This window comes from Sarcophilus harrisii, chromosome 4 (assembly GCF_902635505.1).
Source record: "Sarcophilus harrisii chromosome 4, mSarHar1.11, whole genome shotgun sequence".
In the NCBI taxonomy this organism is placed as follows: Eukaryota; Metazoa; Chordata; class Mammalia; order Dasyuromorphia; family Dasyuridae; genus Sarcophilus; species Sarcophilus harrisii.
In genome coordinates this window covers 268,652,515-268,671,691 of record NC_045429.1, presented here as the reverse complement: position 1 = coordinate 268,671,691, position 19,177 = coordinate 268,652,515, and the positions used below count along the sequence as shown (strand labels likewise).

The window sequence follows — 19,177 nt, the reverse complement described above, 5'->3', positions numbered from 1 at the left end:
TAGCTTCAGATACTCTCTAGCGGGGTGACGCTGGGCAAGTCATTTGACCTCTGTCTGCCTCAGTTTCCTCATCTGCAAAATTGAGATATTAATAGCACCTACCTTCCAGGCTATGAGAATCACTATGTTAGGCAATTAAGATGCAAACACAAAATAGTTCTTGCTCTCAAGGACCTTACATTCATCTGGGGAGGGGAGAGGGAAGTATACAATATTTATATAGAATACAAGAGAAATAATAATGTGGAGGATACTACCCTGGCAACAAGGGGAATCAGGAAATCATCTCTTGTGGGAGGTGACATGAAGTGAGTATTGAGGGAACTAGTGCAGAGTTGTGGAGAAAGCCTTAGTGATAGAGGACAGTTTAGGAGGCTAGAGACAGGACATATAGGCAAGATCAGACAGATCACTTTGACTGGACCAGAGAATCCAGGAAGTGGAGTGATATGAAATCAGTTTAGAATGATAGGTTAACTACATAGAATTCCCAATCTCTTTATTTTTGTTCGCCTGCATTTTTGATTTCCTTCACAGGTTAATTGTGCACTATTTCAAAGTCTAATTCTTTTTGTACAGCAAAATAACTGTATAGACATGTATACATATATTAGATTTAAGATATACTTTAACATATTTAACATGTATTGGTCAACCTGCCATCTGGGGGAAGGGGTGGGGAGAAGGAGGGAAAAAGTTGGAACAAAAGATTTTGCAATTGTCAATGCTGAAAAATTACCCATGCATATATCATATAAATAAAAAGCTAAAATTAAAAGAGAGCATTGCCTTGCAGAGTCAATTCTTTTTCCTTTTCAATTTTTCTCCAAAGAGAGTCCAGGACCATATGGATAATCTCTCCCATAGCCCTTTCTCTGCATGTGGATGGCTCTTTCCATCATTAGTCTATTGGTTGGCCTGAATCATCTCACTGTCAAAAAGTAGCTTTTTATTTTCAAAACACACGCAATGATAGTTTTCACCCTTGGGTGACATCAAAGTTTCTATTTTTCCAGAGAAAGCCAGAAGAAACATTATTCATCATCATCACAACAGTGCTGATGGAAACAACCACAAAGCCATCCAAAGAGGATGCTGTGAGATGATAGTAACCACTTTTTTGACCTAAAAGAAGAGATAAGAGACAATACTCCCTCTTCCTCCTTTTTTGAAGATGTATGGAATGCTGCCTATGATGTCAAAGTTTTGTGATAAATAGGCTAGTTTTAATAAACCGGGTGTTTTTTGCTCTTAAAAGAAATGATTCACTAGGAGGGGGAGGGAAATGCACTGGAAAATTATAAAGTGATGTAAAAACAAAAGAAAGTTTAAAAAATACAAATAATCAGATAGTTCTGTGGAAAGTGATGATGAACTCAGGACAGAATGAGAAACTGGGCTCAAGGTGCCTCAGGTGAGATTAAGGGTTACAGGGAAAGAACTTTTAAGAAGCTTGGATGATGAGACAACTCTCAAGCATATTCCCAAAGTTGAGAGTCCCCTGGGATTCTAGTCAAATCATTTCTCTAAGTTTCACTTGCCTCATTGGTTCAATCATTGAATTGAACTAAAGTATAGAAGACAGGATTGGAAACCCAGCTCTGTCCCATATTAACCATATGACCTTAAGCATTGCCCCAAATTCTTGAAGTCTCTTTCTGCTCTTTTCTGATGCTTCTCAATTCAAAAACAGAGGCGGTAGACAATACAGTGGATATAGAACTGGGGCTGGAGTCAGGAAGACCTGAGAGTGACCCTGGCAAGCCTCAGTCTGCCTCAGACTGCTTCGGATCACTTTCAGTATTTATAAAATAGGGATAATAATAGTACCTATAACCTAAAATTGTTGTGAGGATAGAATGAGATATTTGTAAAGTGCATAGGTTCATCTGTTTGCCTCCATTTCTTCATCTGTAAAATGGGGATATAAGAGGATCTCTACCCTAAGATTGTTGGGAGGATGAAATGAGAGGATATTTGTAAAGTGCATATGTTCCTCTGACTCAGTTTCTTTATCTGTAAAATGGGGATATAATAGTACTTATACCCTGAGGTTGCTGTAAAGATCAAATGAGAGAATATTTGTAATGTGCTTAATACAGTGTATAGCACATAGGTTCATCCCTATTTGTCTCAGTTTCCTCATCTGTAAAAATGAGGATAATAACAATATCCATAATCCAAGGTTGTTGTGAAAGACAAATGAGATAATTTTTGTAAAGTGCATAGGTACAGCTGTTTGCCTCAGTTTTCTCATCTGTAAAATGGGATTATAATAGGACCTATATCCTAAGGGCGTTTGGAGGACCAAATGAGAGAATATTTGGAATATGCTAAGCACAGTGCACAGCACATAGATTTATCCCTGTTTGCTTCAGTTTTCTCTTCTGTAAAATAATAGTGCCTGTACCCTAAAGTTTTGGGGAGGATCATGAGAGGATATTTGTAAAGTGCACAGATTTGTCTGTTTGACTCAGTTTCCTCATTTTACAGATAGGGATATAATAGCACCTGTAATCTAAGATTGTTGGAAGGACCAAATGAGAGAATATTTGTAAAGTGCATAAATTTGACTGCTTCACTCAATTTCCTTATCTGTAAAATTGGGGAGAGAGAATAAATACTTGTACTCATATTTAATATTAGAGTCATAGGAAGCCATTGAAGCTTATTGAGTGAGGATTTAGGGGACAAATGGGTAGCAGCATGTAAATAAATTTAAAATTATTTTTAATCAATATTAAATATATATTTGTTGAAAAGTATTGAACTATTGAATTGATATTGACATAACATGATATGATATATGAAATTAAGATAGAAATTATGAAGTGTGATACAAATTAAGTTAATACTTTATCATAGAGAGATGTATTACTATATCATAGGAAGATAAATTAGATCATCTATTTGATACTAGTCTAGCTTTGGGATGAGATACTTATTCTCTCTTACTCCTATGAACTCTCTTTTGGGTCTCTAGACCCCAAATTAAGGCAATTAAGATGCAAACACAAAATAGTTCCTGCTCTCAAGGATCTTACATTCGTCTGGGAGGAGGGGAGAGGGGAGGATATAGCATTTATATATCATATGTAAACTCAGATATATATCATATATAAACCCACCTACCCCCACCTCTCCAGGGAAAGTGGTTGAAATGTCATTAACATTCCAATTGTCCCGCTATCCACAGACTCTCAACTCACTTTACATCATTCCTTGGACTCTGTTCTGACTAACCTCACCTCCTATTCCCACCCCCAATCCAGTGTCACTGTTAGAGCAAGCAGTCCAAGGATAAAGACTAAGAGTAGATTGAGGAGGGCAATTATTGTGCCTCAGATTTAATGGGAGCAGCTTTTTTATTCCCAACATTCACCCTCCACCCTCAACACTACCACCAGACCCCCTCCCAATTCCAAGATAGCAGAGAGCTTCTTTTCTTCTTTCCCTCCCTTACTTCCAAGTTCTTACTGTCCAAGCTCCAACTCTTCCAGGACATTTTCCTTAATCAAATTAATATGACGAGTTCCAACAAACGTTTGTTGAAATCCCAGCTCTGCAAGATTACCTTTGTAACTTCATTTGGACAGTCACTTACTTTCTTTGGGTTCCTAAAATGAGGAAGATGAACTGAATTATCTCTGCTATCCCTTCCAGCTTTAAACTTCTGGTCTTATTTAGATTTCACCCCTTTCTGCCTTGCTCAACATTGTTCCAGGACTATAATATGAATCATTACCTCAAGCTATTTCTAGCTTTTCTGGGGTGGTGGTAATGGTGGTATGCATGTATTTGTGAGAGAGACAGAGAGAGACAAAGAGAGAGAGAGAAGTAGGGAAACAGACATACACAGAGAGAGAGAGATAGAGACAAACAGACAAAGAAAGAGAAAGAGACAGAAACAGAGAGAGAAAGAGAGAGAGAGAGAGAGAGAGAGAGAGAGAGAGAGAGAGAGAGAGAAGAGACAGAGAGAGAGAGAGAGAAGAGAGAGAAAGAGGAAAGAGAGAAGAGACAGAGACAGAGAGAGACAGAGAGACAGACAGAGAGAGAGAGACAGAGACAGAGAGAGAGAAACAGGACATACACACACAGACAGAGACAGAAACAGACAAAAACATACAGAAAGACAGAGAGGCAGAGACACAGAGAGAGAGAGACAGACAGACAGAGAGACAAACAGAGAGACAGAGAGAGAGAGGGAGAGAGAGCGAGAGAGAGAGAGAGAGAGAGAGAGAGAGAGAAGGATAGAGAGAAAATTTGTTTTCCAGTCAAAGAATACACCATAACTTTGACCAATAATCACAGATATGTGTCTTTGGTCACAAGATGAGACAGGTGAAACTAAGAATGGAAAATGGTTCAATGAGATTTCATCATTATTAATAACCATTTTTAACTTTTACTTTAAAAGATCATAGATTTAGAGCTGGAAAAGATCTTAGAAGATGACCTAATCCAATATCTTCATTTTATAGGTAGAGAAACTGAGTTCCAGAGAGGTGATAATCACTTGTCCATAATCACACATGTAATAGCAGAAGCATGATTCCAATTTATGTTATGATCCTAAATCACCTCTTTCCACTAAACCACACTATTTCCCCACTTTGACTACTGCATATATGGTGACAGTACAATCCATAATCTCTTCTTTTCTTTTAAAATCTTTCCCTCTTTGAAATAAAAAAATTGATGTTTGGGTATCTTAAAAATTATCCTTCCTTATAGAATCTTTTGCATGTATTATCAAGTATGGTTGTCATTTTTAAAATGGCCATTGTCTCTTCAATGCATAATTCCTTGGGCACTGAGGCCATAGAGCCTAAATGTGGTGGGTTTACTGCATTGCTAATGAAATGCATAATGACAATATGTCAAAATATTGAGAATTGAGGAGATGTCCATCAGTTGGGGAATGGCTGAATAAGCTGTGATATATGAATGTAATAGAATACTGTTGTTCACTTAGAAATGATGAACAGACAGATTTCAGAAAAACCTAAAAAGATTTGTATGAACGGATACAAAGTGAAATGAACAGATCTAGGAAAACATTCTGCACAGTATCAGCAACATTGTGTGATGATTAACTATAAATGACTCAGCTCTTTTAAGCAGCACAATGATCCATGACAAGTATAAAGAACTCAGAAAGGAAAATGCAGTCCATATCCAGATAAAGAACTGAAGGATTCTTAATGCAGATTAAAGCATATTTCTTTCACTTACTTCATTTTTCTCATATTTTTTTCTCCTTTTGGTCTGTTTCTTCTTTCACAACTGTGACTAATATGGAAATATAGCACATGTATACATTATATCAAACTGCCTATTATATTTGGAAAATGGAAGGAGGGAGAAAAATTTAAAACTCAAAATCTCATAAAAACTAATACTAAAAAAATTGTGGAATGTAACTTGGGGAAAAATAAATTAAATAAAAGAAAGAAAAGGTCGCCAAAGAAACAATAACAGGTTTAATCCATTTAACAACTGTTTGTTGATCTCCTTACAATTTCATCCATAAAAACTCTCAACAATAAATTGAATGAGATAGGACTTAGATCAAGCTCTCTGTCAATTCATTTGCCTTTCATCTCCTTTTTGCCATCTTTATCAAATCTGAGAGTGTTTTTCAAACCTTATCTCCTTCAACTATCTGCTCATTTAATACTGTTGATCCTTTTCTTCTCCCAGATATTTACTCCCCCAGGACCTTCATAATATTACTCTCTCCTGGTTCTCCTCCCCCATGTCTGACTACTCATCTTCAATGTCCTTTGATGATTCATCATTTATATCATTAACCTCCTGATTCCTCATCTGAAAAATGTTCTTTCAAAGAAGACCATTGACATCACAGGATTTAAAGGAGGTATGATTGCACAAAGACATCAGTCTCTCTCTCCTAGAGTTGTCAGACTGGCAATAGCCCAGGATGCCATGGATAATCTTGGCATTTTGGTGTCTGTCAAAGCTGTAAGTATTACATAGAGCCTGCTTCATTGGCCTTTATGGCCATTGGAAAAAATTGTTCTGATCTGCCCATATGATCTGGGAAAGTCTTCACGTGCTTGGGTAGACATCCTCCTAACTCACTGGTGGATTTGATACTTAGCTGTTACCCTTGACTTGGTTTAGTCCATCTACCAAGAAGATTTACTGCAGTGTGGCTGTTGTACATGCTACAATTTCTTGGAGCCACAGGTAAGAGATGGGTGAAAGGTAGACACCAAATGTGGATGAGCAGCCCTGAACAGGGCTTGGCAAAAGCCCACAACAGAAGTGCTAGTCCTCCCTAAGTGAAGTGAAAGATGTATTAGATTTGAAGATTTGGGTTGTAATCCTGCCTTCATCATACAGCCTGTGTGACTTGGAAAAGTAACTTACTCTTGTAAAGGGATTAAACTAGACAACTTTTCAGGCTCCTTCCAGTTCTAACATTCTATATACTAATATTCTTTCAGGCACCAAAATTTATTCTCCATATTCTAACTACATATTTTAAGGCTTCTTCCAGCCTTAATATTCTATATTCTAAGATCTTTTCCAGCTCTCTCATTGTATAATCTAAGATTCTTTCAAGCACTTACATTTCATGTTCTATGTTCTAAGGCCAACTTTATGTTGTGCTCCTACCTTAATTCTGCATTCTAAGATCCCTTTCAGCACTATCATTTTATATTCTAAGTTTCCTTGCAGTTCTAACATTGTGTTCTAACCTAATGCCCCTACCAGTTCTTAAGTTCTTTTCCCCTTTGCCCTTCTGGCTGCTTTCTCCCAAAGGTGAATTCCTCCCATTTTGGAAGGGCCCAGACTAGCTATCATTCATTATTTTGACTTTGCCACCATGCTTTAAGAAGGTATCTCCACCAGCCTTTTCAGCTCCCTTTTAATGTGTTGCTTTCCCCTTTTAGAATATAAGTAACTGAGGGCAAGAACTGTCTTTCTACATGGATTTGTATCACCATTGATTAGCACAGTGCCTAGTACATAACAAACATTTAATAAATGTTATTGATTTGACAAAATGTTATGATCCTGTGCTAACTGTATCTCACTGTTTCGCATAACATCTCCATAATTTATATCCTTGTCATTTGTTACTCAAGGCTACATCTAGCTTTGGTGAAAGAGTATGCATCTATAAACCTGACAGTTTACTACATCTCTCATCATACTGAAAGCTCTCAAAAAATGGAAATGATGTCTAAGATAACTATATAGTTCTGAATTTGTTTGGTTCCTGGCATGTTTATTTTTGAGTTATTCTTTTTGGCCAATGTATATTGTTACTCTTTTTGATCCTGTAAGTTTGCTATTTAGAACATGGCATGGAAATAGTCAAGGTAAGAGATTTAATCTTTAGCCAGATATATCAACTTTACACAGATAAAACTTCTTCTTCTTCTTCTTTTTTTTTTTTTTTGTTATAAATTGTACTGCTAACTCTGACCGTAATCAGAGAGCTGCCCTGGTCTTGTAGGGATAATAAGAGAGTAAGGAGAATAATGATTCAGTACAAACCATCCCCACTAAATAATGCTATCTCAGATTTGTATAGTATAGGTTACTTTGGCAGTTGACATTGTATAGTAGAAAGAGAACTGGATTTGGAAACAGGAGACCTAGATTCAAATTCTGGTTCCAAGATTTACTAAGCTATTTCAATTTGGACAAACCACTCAAATTTTCTGACCCTCAATCTCTTGCTCTGTAAAAATAAGACTTAAATTAGCTACCTCTTAAAACTCTTGTGAGGAGAATGTTTGTAAACTTCAGTATGACATATAAATGTCATTTTTCTTAATGCCTTCTTCTGACATTTCCCAATTATTAGCAATAGCTAGTTCCTCCCTCTTACTTACTTCTTCCCTATTATATTTGGTTACCTCTTTTCTTTACTCTCTTAAAAGAAATTAAGCAAAATAAAATCACTGCTGCCCCTTTTACAGTTGAAAACAGTGGGATTCTGAAGATGCTTATAAATTTCCTCTGCTCTGATTGAGATGTGAAGCATTTGATCATCATTTAGTTCCTTCATTTTGTTTAAATGTATTTTCCTTTTTAGCTTTCTTATGTCTCTTGTGGTTTTATTTCTGATTTTCCTAAAATAAATGTTTAACAAGTCATTTATTCCATTTTTTCCTATAGGGAAAAATTCTGTTATTTAGGCAGTCGTTCTTGGTTATAAGTCTTTTTCTTTTGCCCCTAGATATATCATATTCCAAGATTTTCTTTTCTTTAAAGTAATCATTGCATAATCCTGTGTGATCCTAACTGTGGTTCCTTGGTATTTGATTTTTTTCTTAATGGCTGTTTGTAATATTTTTTATTTTATTTGGAAGATACAGATTCTGGTTATGACATTTCTGGGCACATTTAATTGGGGGATTTTTTTCATGAGGAAACTAATGATTTTTTTTTTCTGTTTTCATTTTTCTTTCTGGCTCTAGTAATTGGGGAAAATTTTCTTTTATAATTTCTTTTAACATAGCATTTGGTTTTTGTTTGGTTTGGGTTTTCAGGGAACTGTGGGCTTCTTAAATTTTCTCTCTTCACTTCATTTTCTATTTCCATTTTTTCCTCATAGGAAATGCCTCACATCTTCTAGTTCATTTTTTTTTTCAGATTTTGGAATTTGTAATACTATTCCACATTTTATTGAATCCGTTTTGTTTTCTCTGTTCTAGTTTTCAGTGTGTCCACTATGTGGGTTACATTTTTTACCTCCTGTTCTTTACTGTTTCCAAATGCACTAATTTCATTCTTTACTTCTTGTTTCAGCTCTTTCTTCATGTCTTCCATATAATTGTAATTATTGTGGAGTTATTTCTTTCCTCTGGAAATTTATCTTGAGATTCTTTTAAATCATACAATTTTTTCATTGTTTTGGGGAGTTTTTCCTATTGGTTCAATTTTTCAACCTCAGCTCTTAGATTGAGATTTTATGTCAAGGATAGGTTCTGCTCCCTTCTTATCCTTGGTTAAGATGATTAGGCTTAGATCTTGCCCTTTCTGTGATCTGAATGTTTCTGCTTACCTAAGGATTAATTGAAACTTGGATGTCTGGGTCCTGGTCCCATATCCCCTACTTTATTTCCTGGCTAGGACTGATTGGATCTAGGTGCTATGTTCTTTAGCAATCCTGTTCTGAGACTAGAAACTGGACTTGGAGCTCAGACCAATCTGCAAATCTGCAGCTCAGTTCTCTCTTCCAGAGAATCCCTGACCCCTTATCAGTCTGACCTTGCCCCATTTCCTTGTTCAGTCCCTTGCTAGAAGGTCTATGATTTTGAACTTTTGTTTTCTGGAATGCTGACCTCAACTGGCAATTATTCTTGCTTCTGGCCTCATTCTATTAGTGCAATCACTTGAGGGATGGAAAAGCTCAGTATTCTCTATGGGTTTGCTGAATCTTTGTTCTATATGGCATTCTTCCTCATTAGAAGGTGTTTCTCAGAGGGGTTGGGTTTGGCTGCAACTTTTCATGTAATCATCTTTGCCTTAATTATTATTAATTGGGTGTTAGATTGAATTATTTCTTTTCCTAGGTAAAGAGCACAACTGTTTTATCTTTTATGAGAGCTGTCCTCTGATCTCACCCACATTCACTTTGAGAACAAGAAGAAATTTCTTAGATATTATGTAGAAATAAGGAATGAGTACCCCAAATCCATCAGCAATCAGAAAGGTTTTCAATTGACTGAGTGTACTCTGAAGTTCAGACCAAAACACTCTTTCAGCCTGTTTTTAAGTCCAGTAGCAAAGAGGAAATGGAGATTCTGAGAAGTGAATCTTCTTAATCTCTTTGGTTGGTGTAGATGGATCCTGAAGTATAGGCTCCAGGCCAAAAAAAGCAACATGGTCAAGCTAGTCCTATAGAATTAAACAATAAATATATATAAGCTTAGATGTTCCATTCTATTAGCTGGAGTAGGAATCATTTCCATGAACTTTCTTCTATATAATTTTTAGTAATTGATTTTTTCCTTTCTATTGTAAATAAATATACTTAAACTCAAAATGACCCAGATGTGGTGAAGGAAAGAGGCAAGGGATACCAGGATTAGTGATTTTGCTATGGGAGCATGAGTGAGAACAGGGATGTGCTAGAGCCAACTCAATTAAGCTCACATCAGCTGATTGTTAAATTTTCAATGTGAGTGTTTACATTCTGAAAATAGGAAACCACTACAAATCAAATCAATTTTCTTTGATTGATGAACTTAAGAAAGTGTTGGAAAGTCATGGAAAGTGGTGGGTCAGAGTATCAATAGGAGAAGTAGAGGGAATACATGGCACATCCCTCTTCTTTCTTAACCTATGTTATCACAGTTATGGAGAGCTCCATCTATCACTGAAGATTAGTAGCTGTTGTACAACTTATAATTTACATGTCTTGGAGAATTGATTAAGTGACTTGCTCAGGTTCACATAGCCAGTGTGTATCAGACACAGATTTGCACCTGGTAGCCATCTTCCTGCTGTTGAAATATAGTTAGGAACTTAATAAGTATTTTTTTGAATATACATGAATATAATAGATGACTATTACAATGGAAATATTATGAATGTGAAGAATCCAGAGAAGCATGGGAAGACTTATATAAACTAGTACAAAGTGAAGTTAGCAAAATCAGGAAAACTAAATTCACACATGATTATAACAGTGCAAATAAAAAAAAAACCTGAATGTTATGTAATGATAATCAAGCTTGAACCAAAGGATAATTGAGAAAATGTACAAATCTTCCTTCTTTGGAGAAGTGTGAGACAATAGATATGAAACATGGCACATACTATCAGGTTTGATTCTAAAGATATTGTGAGTTTTGTGAAACTGCTTTCTTTTCTTTTTTTGATTTTTCATTATAAGAGGTGACTCATGGGGGATGGACATTAGGAAATGAAGATAATGTAAAACAAAAACTATCAACAAAAAATGAAAATTTTAAGACTTATTGATTCATTGATTACTATTCACACTGCAATTGCAAGAATATTGGCTATGGAGCCTAGTCACACCACTTGAATAATGTATTATTTCTCTATAAAGTGAACATTTTCAACTAGATGAACTCTAATGTCTCTTCCAGGGTTAGGACTATGGCTGCATGATCTCAAAGATCCATCTAATTCTTAAGTCCTTTGATTTTGGAGATCAGTGTTATATTACTGAATTCAAGGAGCAAAGCAGGCTCAGGAGCCAAAGGTTCCTGTGCCTGAAGCTGGGGCTTCAATGATCATGGAAATGAAGGCTTAGTAAAGATCTGAAGCCCTTTGGAGCTGTCTTGAGAAGCACCTGGTGATTGGTTAAACTGGTATAATTCAGTCATATAGCAGCTGAATTTACAATAGTAACTCACCTTGCATTTATTTTTTTCATTTTATTGCCTGCAGTAATGTTGTGACATAGGTACTAACATCAATCCCATTATAGTCTGAAACACCTCTGCCTCCTGACTTCCTTGACTTCCTTTAAAATTCAATTTCATTGCCTTTTGCAGGCAGTCTTGCTCCAACCTCCCTTTACCCCCAAATCCCTTCTCCTTAAGATTATTTTTCCATTTACCCTGTATATATTTTGCGTGTGCACAATTAATTTGCCTATCATCTCCTCTATTAGAAGATGAATTCCCTAGAGGAAAAGAATTGGTCTTGCCTTTCTTGGTATACCTAGAACATAGCACAATGCTTAGCATGTAGTAGGCATTTAATGAGTACTTATTGACTGACTAACTGAATTTAGGACTTCCTGACTTCCAAATTCTACATATTCTGTCACATTGCCTTTATAATAATTTATGAAATGGGTTATCTAATTCCTTTATTTGATCCTTTCAACAGTAATGGAGATCAGAGGTCTGGGAAGAGAGGTCACTCAACCCTCTATGCACACACCCTCTTCCCCTATGGCTGGGTCCCTCAGAAGACAAAACTGGGGCTCTTGGGAGCATAAAAAGACAGCCTTCAGGGCTGCTAACATATGTGATGGTTCAGTGTTACTCTAACTGAAACATTCCTAATTTGATGTTCCAAATGTCTTTAGATTCTTCTGGTAAAGAAAAAGGAAATAAAATAAAAGAACCATAGCCAGAAAGGATAAATGTAAAGCCAGGCCTGGGCACCTCACCTGTATCACTGACAGTGGGTTATGGCTCCCAGCCATTTGGGAGTTGCTGGATAAGGGTAGGGAAAAAGAAAGGAGGTGAGTCTAAGAAAGGGGTATAAATTTGTCTTCTTTGCTTCCACTCCATGTTACTTGCTCAGCAGGGAAAAAAAAAAAACTTAAAAGGATGGGCAGGGTTGGGCCCATGGATCACAAGCATAGCTCTGCTTCTGGGGAGTTCTGAGAAAGGGAACTTCCAAGGGAGGCCACTTATTTAGAGATCTTTATTCTTTTCAGTCTCTTGGAATGCCACAATCCTATTTACTACTAGATGGAACTCTACATTTATCTTTTAGATAACATTAGGACTTTCCTATATTTAAAAAAAAACAACAAATTTTTTTTATATCCCTGTCACCTCCCAATAGCTTCCCTTGCAATTATGTAACCAAAAAAGAAACCAAAAAAGTCAGTTAAATAAAACAAATCTTTACAGTTCCCACATATGAAAGTGTATATAATATCCTATACCTGTAGTCCACCACCTATCTGGGGGAAAAAGTGTATATCCATATTCTAGAGATAAATTGTTCTTTTATTTATTCTGAATTTAGGTAGCTTTTAATATTGTGGGGTTTTTTTAGATTTATATTATTGTGGTCATTCTCTTGGATCTAATTTCGTAACTCAGCATCACTTCCTGTAAATCTTCTCAAATTTGGGTTATAGCTGAATTCCTTATAATATTTTATATGGCACAATCATATTCAATTCCATTTATAAACTATAATTTATTCAGTAATCTTTTAATCGAGTCATTTCTTTTGTTTCTAGGTTTGTTGCTAAGTTGTTGTAGGTTGTTGTTTTTGGGGGGAAGGGTGGCTAACACAAAAAGCACTATTGTGTATATTTATATATACATAGGATTTTTCTTCTTGTCTTTGACCTCTTTGGGACCAGTATCTGATAGTGAGATAGCGTTATGTCAGGATATGAACTGTTTAATTCATTTTCTACTATCATTTCCAAATTGTTTTCCAGAATTGTTGGACCAGTTCATAGCTCAGCCACCACAGAAAATATGCCTGTCTTCCAACATATTTTTCTTTCCAACAACTATTTCTGACTCTTGACATCTTTGCTCAATATTCCAAGAAGGCTTAGAATGGTTTTAATTTACATTTCTTTTACTAGTGACAGAGCATTAAAAAAAAACAAACCATTACCCTTACTTGCCCATTCTTCTTTTGATAACTGCTCATATGCTTTGGTTACTTATCTAAGGATTTTTAGTCCTCTCTATTTGGGTTATTTCCACTCTTGGCTGTTCTTCTAATTCATCAGACTTCGACTACCATAACTCATCTGCTTTCTCATCCTGGATTTTCCCTTTATACCTCCTCCCTTCTCATGAGTTTCAGCTCCTTTTTGTATATTGTCTTCTCCAGTTTGAACAAAATTTGTTGCCATTTTTGTTTGCTTGTTTACATTTGTATCTCCAGAGCTAAGCACCATACTTGATACACAGTAAGTGTTTCACAAAAGCATATTGTTGCCTCGCCTGCCTCCTTTTACCCAATCAGCTCTGATAGCTATGTCAGGCATATCCTCCAGGTTGCAGAGGAGAGAAACTCTGCTCATCCTTTTTGGTTTGGTTTAGTTTTTCTCTCAGTCACATAAAAGAAAAGCCCTTATAAAACACTCATATAAAATCCTCCTTTCTAAATCAAAACTTTCTTTTAATTTCCAGCTCAAGTCCTTTCGTGTTGGCCAATCATTCAGTCACATCCGACTCTTTGTGACTCTCATGGACCAAAGCATCAATGATACCATCTGTACGTCAGAGAGGAAGAAGGCTCAGCAAAGAAGATGTTGCTGTTGTTCATCCTTCATTTCCAGAGGACCAGTGACATCATGGTGTGAGTAGTAATATTTTGACTTGTGTATGATTTGAATTTAAATGAGGTAGAGTTGCACAAAGTCAACAGTCTAACTCTGCCCTTCCAGAATCGCCAGACTGGCAATGACCTGGGATGCAGTGGATGGTCTTGCTATCTTTGATATCTGCCATTGGGACAAATTATTCTAATCTGCCCATTTCATGGGGTGGAAAGAGTGGGAGGAAACATCTTCACATACTTAGGGTAGACAAACTCACCAATGATTTTGAGGCCAGTCTGTTACCCTCAATCTAGTTTAGCCCTCCTGTGGAGACAGTTTTACTAGGGTATTGCTGCTGTGCATGTTACAGCTTCTTGGAGACAATAGTGAAAGTTGAGTAAGAGGTGAATACCAAATGTGGATGAACAAACCCTCCCACCACAGGTACACCCACACACAATCCACAGAAGGATATTGCATGTAATGAGGAGCACTCCAAACCTAGTCTTTGCTTAGCACAATGAGTCACATGCACTCCATAAGTGCAGAGGGAAGGTGGGATGTATTAAAGGGAAAGGGATGTATTTCTGTCCTTTCGAAAGGAAAGCAGTTCCATGCTTTCATTCACATCTCCTCACTGCTCTCTCCATTCAGTTCCCTTTTATGTGCTGTTTTCCTCTATCACAATGAAGGCTTAATATTTGTTACCTATCTACTTACCAATTTACAATATGTTTTGAATATCAGATATTTGATAATTTACTTATTAATTTACAATGTGTTTTGAATATCAAATATTTAATAATTTTTTTCTCACTCCATTGCTTGTCTTTCTTCTTGTTCTGATTTTGTTTTTTCAAAAGCTTTTAAATTTTGGCTCAAACCTATATTTGTTCTATTGCTTTCCGACTTTCCCCAGTAGGTTCTTGTAGAATACCTCCTTCCCCAGATTTATGATTGGGTAAAACTTGCATTCACCTTTTTGGTGATATTGCCTCCTTTATTTAAGACATAGCTTGTCTTGAAATGGATGCCAGTACTGAGGGTCTAGTTATGACAGCAGCAAAAAGAAAGGCATCATAGCATAAAGTTAAAATTTATCTTCTGTCTCAGAGGACTTGAATTCAAATCCTGAGTCATTTAATTTCTCTGGACTTCTCCACTGCAAAATAATGAGGATTAACCATATAATTTCTAAAGTACATTTCACATCTTCTGAAAAACATTTAGGGTGATCATATAGAGTCCTCTCTCCATGTTCCTTCTTCTTTCTCCTATGTGTTGGTAGATGTTTAACAATAGATCTCTGAAAAAAAAGGATATGCACATGATACAATTTTAAGTTTAATCTGTCCCTTTTTTTGAGGCAATTGAATTAAGTGACTTATTTGGGGTCATATGATAAGTATCTGGGGTTAGATTTGAATTTGGGTCCTCCTGATTCCAGAGTCTGTGCTTTATCTACTATACCACCTAGCTACCCTTACTCTACATAATTAATTTGTTTGTTTCACTTTTAAAGTCTAGACAATAAACAAAACAATAAATCAAGTCATGAATTGTAGCACAAGCCAATTGGGACCAATTAAAAAATATCACTTCCTTTACCCCATTAAAATCCTGTTTTAAGTCCTCTATTAATCTTAATCAAGACAAATCTTGCTTTCAACTTCTGTTTGGTAGTCTCATCTCTCTACTTCAGGTAGCAAACTTTCAATTTCTTGGTCACATTTCTCTTTTGCCTTTTCTTGTATGGATTTCATTCTCTACCTCATGATGGTTAGCCTCTATACCACTTACTTACAAAAAATTTTCTAATTTTGCCTAAATAAACATAAGCAAAGATTTTTTTAAAGTCAGCAGGACCTGACTGCAATAGAATATTTTAGGTCTTGGTTTTGATTAAATTCTTACCATACAGATACACACACATACTTCTGTTTCTAATACAGTGTATCTAAGTACAATAATTACAAAAACAATAATACTAATAACTGATAATCTCTTTTTAAAGATAAGCTTCTTTAAAACTGCAGACCATTGTAAACCTGTACCTCATTTGGGTTTGACAGAAACCCTAGGAGGTAGTTTCTACAGATATTATTATAGGCAGCAATGGTGTAATGGAATAAAACTTTGGCTCAAAGTCAAGAAAACTGGCTTCTAGTCTCAGCTCTCTCTCCTATGTATACTTTTTAAAGGCACTTTTCTTCTCCGGGTCTGTTTCCTAGTCTGTAAAATGGGAAGGTTGGACTATATCACTTCCTTTCAGATACTCTGAGATTTAATCAATGGCACCAGGCTCCTTGCTGTTCCTTAAACAAGAATCCATCTCTCTGCTCTGGGAATATTCACTGGTTCTCCTCTGTGCTTGGAAATTTTCCCCCTCCTCAATTCTACCGCTTGCTTCCCTGGTTCCTTTCAAGTTTCATTTTGCAAAAAAAATCTTTCCCATCCCTCTTAATACTAGTGCTTTTGAGGTTATCTCCAATTTGTCCTGCTTATATGTTGTTTGTTCTCATTTTGCACCTTTTTTGCATCTGATTGTGAGTTCCTTCAAAACAGGGACTGTTTTGGCCTTTTCACTGAATCTTCAGAGGTTAGCATAACCTCTGTTGTGTAGTTATGTAGCATGTGCTTAATAGATGGTTTTTGGCTTGATCAAATCATCCTCCTTCATGTGCCAAGATCCCTTCCAGTTAGGAGATTCTATGCTCTGTTTTTTAATGGTTTCTATTCTAAGGTTCTTTCCTGCTTTTTTCTGTGTTTGAACATTTAATATTCTTCTAGCTCTGGCATCCTATGCTATGTTCTGTATTAAGTACTTGAAAGGAATCTTCTAGGTTAGACCTAAATTCCTTTAAATGAAGTCAGAACTGTGGCTCTCTTCAACAATAAGATGATTCAAACCAGTTCCAATGATCTTGTGATGAAGAGAGCATCTACACCCAGAGAGAGAACTGTGGGAACTGAGTTTGGACCACAACATAGCATTTTCACTCTTTCTGTTATTGTTTACTTGAATTTCATTTTCTTTCTCAGGTTTTATTTCCCCTTCTTGATCCGATTTTTCTCATGCAGCAAGATAACTGTGTAAATATGTATACATATATTGGATTTAATATATATTTTAACATATTTAACATGTATTTGACTACCTGTCATCTAGAGGAGGGGGTGGGGGAAAAGATGGGAAATTTGGAACAGAAGGTTTTGCAAAGGTCAGTGTTGAAAAATTACCCATGCATATGTTTTATAAATAAATAAATGAAGTCAGAACTAGATCTGTCTGCAGCATGAGAATCCATGTGGAGCTAAAAATCATAGCAGTTAAAGGAAACTAGATGGAAAAGGGAATAAAGCACTGGATCTGGAGTCAAGAAGATCTGAGTTTAAATCCAATCTCAGCTACTTATTAACTATGTGACCCTATGTGACCACTTAACCATGATTGCCCCCCCAAGAAAAGGTGATAGTTCTTAGAGCTAAAAGTTATCTAAGCGATACATTTTCCCTCTTCTAGGTTATTATAGAAGCCTAGGATGACACTTTTAGAGATGAAAGGAATCAGCGGCAAATCAATCCAATTATCTTATTTTGCAGATAAGGAAACAGAGCATCGGAGAGGTTAAAACAGCAAGCAAAAGAGCTGAGATTTGAATCCAGGTCTTCTAATTCAAAATCCAATGTTCTTCCCAATGAATTGTACTGCCTCCTAATAAAATGCCTTCTTCTAATAAGAAATACTTTGACACAAAATAGAATACTGGCCTTAGAGCCAGGAGACCCAGGGTCAAATTCCACATCCGATTCTCATCGGCCACCAATAGGTCTTAGGCCAAACCCCTTTTGGTCATTGTTTGGATCCTGATTGACTCAGACTGAATGTAAATAGCAGTCATTTCGGCTTTTACCAGAAACCCTGAAATTCCTCCTCTCCCAGATTCATTCATTCATTTATTTATTTAGATTTTTTTGGACTTGATGAAAGAGGAGATTCTTTGCCTCAATTGCTACCTAGTCTTAATCATTGAATGAGTGTGGGCTCAGTCAAACTGAGACCTGCATAAGACCTTAGCTTAAAAAGGTAGCGGTCTCCCTGTACTTAAGACCATCTTCAGTCATCTTGATCTATATCTTGCCACAGGACCCAGATGGCTCTGGAGAGGAAAGTGAGGTAAGTGACCTTGCACAGCCTCCCTCACTTAAATCCAACTCACTTGCACGTCATGGGTATCACCTCCCTGATGTCATGGTCCTCTTTGACAAGGAAGGACAAACAACAACAACTATAAGAACAAGCTAAAGGACCTTTAGCAAGTGACTTCATATGTCAGTGGTCTAGGGTGACAACTCTTTATGACTTAAGTTGTATATATTTTGGATTACTTGCCATCTAGGGGATGGGGTGGAGGGAAGGAGGGGAAAATTTGGAACAGAACATTTTGTAATGAAAAATTATCCATGCATATGTTTCGAAAATGAAAAGCTTTAATAAAAAATAGAAAAAAAAGATGAAGTTGTAGAGAAAGTATAACTTGGCACTGGTAGAGGGTGTTCCCTCATTCAAGAGAATGAGGAATTCTCAAAAAAAAAAAAAAAAAAAAAAAAAAGGATGGCTACAGGTACAGTGAATAAGAGCACCAAACCAAGAATCACAAAGATTTGAGTTCAAATTCTGCCTCAGACTAGCTGTGTGACCCTGGGCAGGTCACTTTACCCTGTTTGCCTCAGTTTCATCATCCATAAAATGAACTGGAGAAGGAAATGGCAAATCATTCTAGTATCTTGCCAACAAAATCCCAAACGGAGTCACAAAGAGTCAAATACAATTTAAACAATTGAACAACAACAAAATACAAAAAAAAAAAAACACTTCAATTGTAATTCCTGTCCTTATCTTTTCTCAAAATAACTTCCAATATTTTTTATCTGATTCTCTGACTCTGACTTCTATTCAGTTAACCACACTGGAGAGTCTAAAGTTCAGCATTCTACTTGAATCCTCATCAGTGGTCCTACCAATGTGGCAAACCACAGCCACATGAGGCTGGAACTCCAAACTCTGACACAGGCTTTGATGGAATCAAGTTAGCTACTAATAGGAAGGATTTGATTGCAGGATTTAGAACTGAAGGAATTTTTTGGTTGTAGAGTTCTTTAAGGCATATCTGACTC

At 36.4% G+C, this 19,177-nt stretch overlaps 1 long non-coding RNA gene across 2 annotated transcripts in view; it reads left to right on the top strand.

Annotated features, from left to right (window-relative positions):
• Positions 1 to 17,814, top strand: part of LOC116423187 — a 60,530-nt gene extending 42,716 nt beyond the window's left edge. The window contains exons 1-3 of one of the 2 annotated variants that reach the window (XR_004233687.1): positions 13,699 to 13,767; positions 13,869 to 14,037; positions 17,603 to 17,812. This is a non-coding gene — a long non-coding RNA (uncharacterized LOC116423187). Of the gene's footprint in view, positions 1 to 13,698; positions 13,768 to 13,868; positions 14,038 to 17,602 lie in introns of those variants that run through there. The other variant, XR_004233686.1, reaches the window with a different exon arrangement.
• The last annotated feature ends 1,363 nt before the right edge of the window (positions 17,815 to 19,177 follow it).